This window comes from Asterias amurensis, chromosome 11 (assembly GCF_032118995.1).
Source record: "Asterias amurensis chromosome 11, ASM3211899v1".
Classification (NCBI taxonomy): Eukaryota; Metazoa; Echinodermata; class Asteroidea; order Forcipulatida; family Asteriidae; genus Asterias; species Asterias amurensis.
In genome coordinates, this window is record NC_092658.1 from 14,238,354 (window position 1) to 14,248,146 (window position 9,793).

General features: G+C 38.0%; 1 long non-coding RNA gene across 1 annotated transcript in view; it reads left to right on the forward strand.

The window, feature by feature from the left end:
• The window catches only part of LOC139943689 (uncharacterized), a 34,081-nt gene extending 24,630 nt beyond the window's left edge, over positions 1 to 9,451 (forward strand). Inside the window, exons 4-7 of the long non-coding RNA XR_011786881.1 lie at positions 3,701 to 3,789; positions 6,235 to 6,317; positions 6,860 to 6,993; positions 7,493 to 9,451. This is a non-coding gene — a long non-coding RNA (uncharacterized lncRNA). The remainder of the gene's footprint in view (positions 1 to 3,700; positions 3,790 to 6,234; positions 6,318 to 6,859; positions 6,994 to 7,492) is intronic.
• Positions 9,452 to 9,793: the final 342 nt, after the last annotated feature.

Here is a 9,793-nt window from a genome sequence, read left to right on the forward strand (position 1 = left end):
AGTAACAACAGCTAAATACCAGTCCTAAGCAATGTATATTATATGGCATGGAATTTTGGCCAGTAAAAGGTGTGAAATAAGCAGGCTATTTTCAGCTTAAGTAGCTCTATGAAATGGGCTCCTGTTGTGTAGATATGATTGTTGCATAGCTGGCCTTATAGTTCTCATTGTAAGATCCCGTACTCATCATGATCTGTTTCCTTTATTGATATGGGTCCATTGACTTTGCCTGAGGTAGCAGTTTCGCCTTCTTTGACTTGACTTCTCCATCAATGCCATTTGGGAGAGGTATATCTCGGGCATTGCAAAGAGTGCTTCGTGCAAGTTGGTTGTCTATATATCCGGCTCGGTAGTTTTTACATGTACCTCCTGATGCTACTCTCTACCTGTTTAAGATAATAAACTTCTGAATGGAGTATTGATGTCACATTTGGGAAGGAGCTTCTGCCTGTCACGCACATGTATCTTTATTAGATAGTGTGGGAAGTGTATTGTTAATCTTGTTGGCAAAGAGTTGGGATCAACGCTACAACCTCTTTGCCCAACGTAGGTCTGTCGCCAGCCTATGCCTTTACTACAGATATTTTTGATAGTGAATTTGCAACCAGTATGTCACCTGTCAGATTTGTTGAGGGTGAAACAAGTTTTTTGCTTCTTCTCATTCATACACTCATCTTAATCTGCTGAGATCAACAAGGAGCCATTCCAAAAGTATTCCACTTACTGCATCTCCTTGGAACTCCCTGCCCTGTGCATTCCTCCATCCTTCAATCTAGACTGTTTTAAAGGAACACGTTGCCTTGGATTGGTCGAGTTGGTCTTCGAAAAGCGTTTGTAACTGTTTGTTGTAAAAACCGTATGGTTTGAAAGATAATTTAAAAGTAGAATACAATGATCCACACAAATTTGCCTAGAAATTGCGTGGTTTTCCTTTTACTTTGCGAACTAAAACGGTCGGCCATTTATGGGAATCAATAATTTGACTCCCATAAATGTTTGTTATGCATTTTATAACAAAAAGTTACTAACGCTTTTCAAAGACCAACTCGACCGATCCAAGGCAACGTGTTCCTTTAAGAGGTATATCAATTCCTACCGTCAGCTCATGCCCTGAGTTCTTTCCACTTGTAGAACTTTTCCTTCTTGTAGCCCAATGAGCCTTTTGGGGGTGAACTTGCATACAAAAACAAATAAAAGAAATTGTATTCCTTCTCATCTTGCCATGGGTGATTTATTGTACAACATGAGCTACGTCTATGAATGGCCATATGCCTGTGGTACTTTTACTTTAGAAAAACGGTGGGAACGAATGACTGCAGGTTTGGTTTGCTTGAGTAATTTCCCCAATTTTGCATTTAAATTGGTTTTTGTTTGGTACACACACATGGACTGTACTGTCTAGCTCAGGTGACTGCACACTTTCATTACTTGACTGATAAATTGATAAATGTATAAACAAGTAAACCAGGTAGTAAATTCTGCAAGAGTGATGTTCTCCTTGGCATCTAGTCTTGCAGTAACATCTGTCAACTAGACCTCTTCATCTTCCTCTTCATCCTCCGGTATGTCTATGCTGCGAGGTTAAAAAAGGGATATCAGTTTCTCAAGAAGATCTACTTGAACGTGGAGTCTGAAAGTTACTGGAGAGCAGTGGCATACTTGGTAATCTGTATACCACTTTCTTGGCAGTTATCTCTCCAGCATTCACAAAAGCTGTGGCACATCTCTTCATCTTTCCTTGAATATTTTTTAATTATTTGTTTAGAGTTTGGGGGAGGGGCTAATCATCCTTACTCGCAGCTAGAGCTGAATTGCGCGAAGGACACGGCTTCATTGTATTCGAGAAGCAGGCATACAAAGGTGCTTTGGCTGCCAGCCACATCATCCCATTATGACCACGGAGCACAGCCAACATCGAAAGTGTTTAAAATTTTTTTCCTGAGGGAGGAAAACCAGATGGTCTGGAAAACCCTCTTGGCACAGCAGAGAACCAATGCACAACTCAACTCACATATGGCCCTGGCCATGAATTGAACCGGGGTCACCTTGGTGATAGGCGAGTGTTTTACGCACAAGCCAACCATGCCACCTTTGCGCCTCATCACTTTCTTACTGACTGCCCTGAGGAGTAATCCCTTTCCATGTTCATGTTTAGTATATTATGCCACCAATACAAACATAGGGATTGTGGAAAGAATTGTAGATCCATATTTGCCTGCCAAGCTCAAAGAATGGCAGATTGAAATAGTTGGTGCTCCTTTCCTGTGAAGTTCTTCTCAACACCAACGTTTCTCCTAGTTTCATCGTCAGTGATAAACATTCTTGGTACTCTTCCAGGATGTTTCCGGCTACACACAAGAGGTTTGTCAAACTACTATTTACATATATATGTACATGTCATGCTTCATCTTTCAGAAGACTATGGACTGAAGACATTGTATCAAATGTATGCTTCAATAAGTTTTCTTTAATTTGTGGAGGTCTGGCAATTACACAGGTACGAGATGATGGGCAGGGATAATCTACAGGATTTTACATTTCCCTTCTTGCATGTCTTGGTGTGATTATGCTGCTGCACTCTGTTAAGTATAAAGTCACTCTGTGGGAGCCAACTCACAACAGGCGTGGCCCCGGAAGACTACCAAGACCATGCTCAAGAAGTAAACAGCAAGGATGAGCTAATCAGCTGTATGCGGGATAGAGTTGTGCAGCGTGTCATACATCAAGCCTGACTCAAACATGCTGCAACGCGACATTTTGGGTTGACAGAGTGAGTGAGTGAATGAGTGCCTCTATTCACAAGTTGATTGAGCACTGGGTCTTCATTGATGTCTGGTTGTGTTTTCACAATGGCAGCGTCATCATGTTCAATTAGCCTTGGCAAATTTTCAGTCCACAAAACACAGTAAAAGGTCCATACATGTATGTGCTTGTTGTATGCCTTTGCCTTGTTCCCCTTCTTGAAGCTTCAGACTCTTTAAGAGCCCTCGAATCTTCTCCAGAGTGTCATTCACTTCTTCCCTCCTCAATCTTCATCATGGAGTAGCAAGCTGCCCACAACAAAACATCAATGTTATCAGCAGAATTCTGCATTGTCTCAATTAGAATAAAAGGGCTGCTCAAGACAGACAGTACCAACGCCGTGTGTTTATACACTGCTAAAAATTGTATTCTTGAAATAAGAAAAACATCTTACAAGGTATTCTGAGAAAACTTTTCTTGTGTCACTCCCTAGAAAAATACATTGTTTTTAGCAGTGATGTACTAATTATAGTAATAATGCTGTAGCTCTCACCTTGTGAGGTCTTGTAAACTAGAAAAAACAAGCATGTGTCCAAGTTATTATTATTCCCCATGGCACATTCAAAACAATTTTTTTTTATAAGAACAGAAACCTTTCCTAGGAACTACTCATTGTTTTTTTTTTTTACTTTCTTCTGCACCTGTTCTATACGGCAGGTCAGCAAGGGATTTCACGAAGAGTTGTCTCAAGATTAGGACTTGAAATACCATTCTTTGTGAAATCCACTCCTGTACTGATAGCATTTGTTTCCTCAAAATACCAAATGGCAGTTAAAATTCTTGTTCCCATCTTTTCAATTCATGTTTTACTTTTGCAAATTGGGCGGCCTCCAAAATAAAAGGCTTAATATTTGTGTGTTTTTCTTGCATGTGCCCCTTCACCCTGACCGCTTGACAGTTACTTCTAGATTATGTAGATCTTTTGAGGATTGCTTCCAGTCCCTGCATGGATGCAACAGGATTTAAATCCCATCTAACAATTATTTGGTAAGTTATCCCAGCTGTTTTGCCATAAAATATTAGAAATGCGTCACACTGTCAGTAAAAAACAAGTTAGAAAACTAAAGCTTCACTCTCATGTACCAGAGGTGCCATTTTTGCTCTTTTGAGAGTGAAAGTGAATCTGTGGCACTTGTTTGGGGTGAAATTAGAACGAAGTTCACTCTAAATCGATTTGATTAGTACCAGTCTTTCACTCTAAAAAAAGGGGGGGTTGCAAGAATGAGTGGTTTTTCCACTATTTTACATTAAAGGACGTTACAGAATTGATAAGAAAACAAAATCTTGAAGATCACAGGTTAACATAAAACTTGCATGGTCTAATGATGATGATAGTAGAAAACTTCCCTTGAAATATTTCTTCACAGGTTTGTCAGTTTATGTATACATGTATGGTGGATTACATAAAGTGCTAACACTGCCAGCAACTGCTTTGTTAGCAGAAAACCAATTCTTTAATATTCCAATAAGAGAGCATCCCAATAGTAAAATGCACTTTGGTTATGATCAAAAAGGTTACAAATCAGATTTAATTTCAAATGGAAATAAATCTGTCTGATGCAATCTCATTTGAATAGTGTAAGGACATGTTTTCTCTTGCTGCATCAATACATTCCCATAGCACCCGTAGGGCACTCAAAGGTGATTTCATGTAAAAATAGTAGAACATCACTCCATAAAAAAACGTCTGATGCAACAAGGTGTTTTATATTGGAATAGCTTCCATTCAGATCTCAACAGCTTGTCACTATTGGCACATTTTCCTAGAAAACCTCAACAATACCTGTTAGAGTTAATTGATTAATTTACAATTACCATGTAGTTCTTGTCTCAACTGACGGTCTTAAATTTTGATTTGTTGGTGTGATGTCAGGGGTCGAAATTAAGTGTATTTTCATGGTAGTCAGCAGGGCTAGTAACCAATAATTTTTAGTAGCCCTGATGAGATTTTGGTAGCCCGAAAGACACATTATGTCTCGAGTCACGGCTTAAACTTTACAATACACCATAGCACAGTTCTTTGTTGTTTGTAATGATGATTTTTTGCATTGTTTTTCCACTAGCCCGTTGGGCTATCAAACTGGAAAAATCAGTAGCCCGGCTGTAAATCTGGTAGTCCCGGGCTAGCGGGCTAGTGGCAATTTCGACCCCTGGATGTGTAATGTTGTGTGATATTGTTCCATGGTTGTCTGGTCTAAAGGGATAAGTACAAAAGCAGTACTTGTCTACTTCACTTTTTTCCTTACCATGCTGGTTCCATTTTCATCTGCCCTTTTACCATATTTCAATTATCCAGTTTATTGTTCAATTAATTCCCTGTAATGTATCATTTTCCTGAGCCAGTATGAAGTAAATGTTGTTGTATTTTAATTAAAGACAGTGGACACTATTGGTAGTTGTCAAAGACCAGTCTTCTCACTTGGTGTATCTCAACGTATGCATACAATAACAAACCTGTCGAAATTCCAGCTCAATTGGTCATGGAAGATGCGAGATAATAATGAAAGAAAAAACCTTGTCACACGAAGTTGTGTGCGTTTAGATGGTTGATTTCGAGACCTCAAGTTCTAAATCTGAGGTCTCGTAATCAAATTTGTGGTAAATTACTTCTTTCTCGAAAACTGTGTCACTTCAGAGGGAGTCTTTTCTCACAATGTTTTATACCACCAACCTCTCCCCGTTTCTCGTAAGGTTTTATGCCAATATATTTATTTTGAGAAATTACCAATAGTGTCCACTGCCTTTAAAGTAAAACTTGAAAACTTGACATAAAGTTGTCAGTTTAGTTACACACATGGTGTAGACCTACATCAATTATGATGCACTACTTCATCTGTAGTTCATTTTCTACAAAATAAATTCATCTTTTATTAATTGTGAGATGAGATGAGCCTTTTTGCTTTTCTTAATCATCATTATAAACTTAAAGGCACTGGACACTGTTGGTAATTACCCAAAATAAATGTTAGCATAAAAAACATTAAAAAAACTGTAAATAGCAATGGAGAGCTGTTTATAGTATCAAACAGAGTAAGAAACTGCTCCCTCTGTTGTAGCATAGTTTTTAAGGAAAGAGGTAACTTCTCACTAAAACCATTTAATTTAGGTCTTGAATTCAAGGCAATTGTGAGCACAAAACTTGTGCAATTGGGGTGTTTTTTCTTCCATTATGCTCTCGCAACTCCAATAACCAACTGAGTTTAAATTTTCAGATTTGTTATTTTATGCATACAGTATAGATACACTAAATGAGAAGGCTGGTCTTTGACAATTGCCTATAGTGCCCAGTGCCTTTAAACGACCTGTTGTTCATCAAATGAGCTTGATTGCATCAATATGTTTCTACATAATCAGTGTACTTTTTCAAGTTGTACGTTTAAAAAAATGTATGTTGCATAACAGTGACAAGTTTTACCTTTGCGTTTTTTCTAGGTTTGTTATTACATATGCGTCACTGACTGAGTGAAGGGGGCCAGGGTTTAAATCCATGGATGTGTTGGTGGTTGCTGCTTTTGGTAAATTTCAATGCTGTTGATGTAATTTCGAACATTTATCATTATGATAAATAGTTGCAAAATGTGTCTTGTCTCGTGTCAAACTTGTTTAGTACAAGTATTTGATGAAGGCACCGGGCCCCTTTATTTAGTAATTGCCAAAAACCAGTTTTCTCACTTATGTATCCCAACCTATGCATAAATAAAACAAACTTTGAAAATTTGAGCTCATGTCATTGAAGTTGCAAGAGAATACTCAAAGAAAAAGCGACACAAGTTGTGTGCTTTCAGATGCTTGAATTCGAGACCTCAGCTGAGCTATCTAACTCAATTCAAATAATTTTGTGTGAAATAACTTCTTTCGCAATAACTACATGTACGTTACTTCAAAGAGAGCCATTCCTAACAATGTGCTATCAGAAGCTCTCAATTGCTCATAACCTACAAATTTTATATGCTACCAATTATTTTGAGTAATGATCAATAGTGTCCGGTGCCTTTAAAGCAGTATATGTGTAAGGTTATCATGTCTCATAAAAAGTGAAATTCAAATTGTTTTTCAGAACTGAAGATGGAGTGACAACACGTCGGAGAGACTGCCACCATGGCGTAGGCATCAATAAGGGTGTGGCTTGGCTAGAGGCAATGACATCTAAGGACTTTATAGCTACCAAGCTACACTATATGCAACTTCAAGGTAAGATCTTTGAAGGCTGTGGACACTATTGGTAATTAAACTCAAAATAATTATTAGCATAAAACCTTACTTGGTAACAACTAATGCGGAGAGGTTGATAGAATAAAAAATTGTGAGAAACGGCTCCCTCTGCATTATTCTTTGAACTTGCATCTATGTACTCACCACTTAGATGAACAAAATAACTGCTAAAAACCTCACTGTTGAAGCTGTGTGACTCTTCAAAGATAAAAAAACAATTACTGGTTGCAAATTTCTATTTGCAGTCTATTAACCTTAACTAGAAAAAATGTATGTTTTTTGCTCAGGTAATTGGAGGCATAAACCTGTTTGTGCCAAGCAAAGTTTGATTAAAAAGTCTCACATTATTGATCCAACTTTCAAAAAGATTATTAGTTCAAAACAGATCAGTCAAACTGTCATGTGGTCTCTAGCTTGCAATAAAATACTTGAGTTGAAATTGTATTTTTTTTCTTTACTTTTTTGTTTCACATAATAGATGTTCACTGATTATGAGTAAAGTCATCGGATGAGTAAGGTTGGTTCGAGCCAAGCTTCCATGCTGTTTTACTTCATGAATACTCTCAAGAAGGACCAGTTTCTCACAAGTTAACTTCAGGAGTGTGATCTAATATCAAACCAGGAACATGTACTTCAGATAAACGGAGGCGGTTGAGTCATCAGTGGAGTTTTGAATGTTCAGTTCAGAGCAGTCCATTTACAAGATATGCGTGAGGATGGGACAGTAGTGAACGTTAGCCAACATTTTAGATCTTAATATTGTTGAATAATGTGACTCACTGAACTCAATAGCTTGAATCAGAAACAAAAAAACCTGTTTGAAATGGACATTAGTAAAAACAAAGGATCGATCCTTCTGAGAGGATGAACAGTTTATTTTTAGTCCTCTTCATTTCGGACAAGCCTTCCTTTGGACAATGATGTAGCACTTGATCTTCTAGAATTCATCTGCAGTAAGATTAAACTCCAGTACAAGATGATCAACTTCAGGAACAATGAAGTGGATGTGAAACATGAAGAAGGTTTACTGCTACAATATCAAGAAAAATACAACTAATGTAATATTAGGAATAATAACGATAATATTAACATTAATAACAGTGTTTTTTTTTATAGCAGGCATATCTTCCACTCAGTGGCGCTCGAGGCGCTTTTAACATACAATTTTTTCCTGCAAGGTGTGGGACTATGTTTGAACGATGAGATCTACTCCTTTTCAATTTCATAGCACCATGCAGTGGTTTACAAGTGCTGCACAGCTGTGGCGCAATATGCTTCCAATTAAACCAGGAACACAGGTGCGAAACCCCTTCTCTTTACGATAAATGCAATGAGTTACATAGTAAACACAAAAACATAACTTTTCAAATGGGTTTTGAAGCTGGAACAAGTAGTGACCTGCATCAGTACATAACACACGGGTCCGACTGCTTTGCGTCCAATGTGAAGGATGAAGCAATGGTTTTACTTTTGATTTGGGGACTGACACGATCGGCTGTTTATTTGAGCACGCAATTTCGAGGCATATCTGTGTGGGTCAATGTTCATTACTTTTAAAACATCTTTCCAACCATTTGCATTTTATAACATACGGTTACAAAAACTTTTCAAGACCAACTTGCACACTCCAAGGCAATATGTTCCTTTAAGCGAGACCTTAACCATTGCTTTGTCCTTCATATGGGACGTAAAGCAGTTGGACCCGTGTGTTGTGCACTGATGTAGGTCACTACTTGTTTAAAGACACAAGTATCACAACTGGGACTCGACTCGGGGGGAGGGGGGTGGCTAGGTATCGGGTTTAGAAAGAATGTGACCAATTAGTTAAATATTACTGTTTTGTGGGAAGTATGTGTTATAAAAATATGCAACATTTTATAATGTATAGAAATATACAACAGTTTTTTTTTTCAATACAACACCCCTCCAGCTATGAAATGGTAAGGCTCTCTCGTGAAACTCCTTATAAGGAGAATGGATATTGGTGTGCGCGTCACGCGTATCTCGTGATATGGCCCCTTGTTCCAGCTGTTGCTCTCGACCAATAGGAATGAATGAACTGTCTTATAAGCACAGGTGCAAGCTCGCGTGTCACGCCCATGTTTAAACAGACTTTTTACTGGTATTATACGATCCGTTTAAATACCCCCACGTGATGCCCTCTCGACCAAGCAGAATGGATTGATTTATGAATGCTCATTAACAAGGTTTTTATTGACTTGAACCTTTGCTTTTTGTGTTTCACACTACAATCAGTAACTCTTTAAATTGTTCTAAAGTGTCTGTCCATGGGTGGGAGATGACAACCTGTGTTAGACTATGTCATCAAACCAGCACGCTACCAGGGGCTTTTTAGAGGTCTTGGTGTTATCTTTTTCAGGGAAGGTTTTCTCGAAAGACTACATTGTAAATTTAAGTTTAAAATGTTAAATTTCTCTTGACAGTGTGAAATAAATATATATATTAATGGGTTGATGATATGAAACCCAAAACTACTGTGCTGTGGAATGTACACTGTAATGTAGATTACCCTTACATGATTATAGATACCTGTTCACTGCAAACATACTTAGTTTCTCACAGGTATCATTTGACCTTTGACATGACCTTTGACTCCCCCTGAACTTTGACCTTTGACACCTAAAACAACCCTGTTTGTCTCACGTTTTGTACAGTCTCTACATATGGTTTTATTGTTCTGTTTAAAGGGAATGTACACGTTTGGTAATTACTCAAAAAACAATATTAACTTAATATTGACTTAGTAACGAGCATTGGG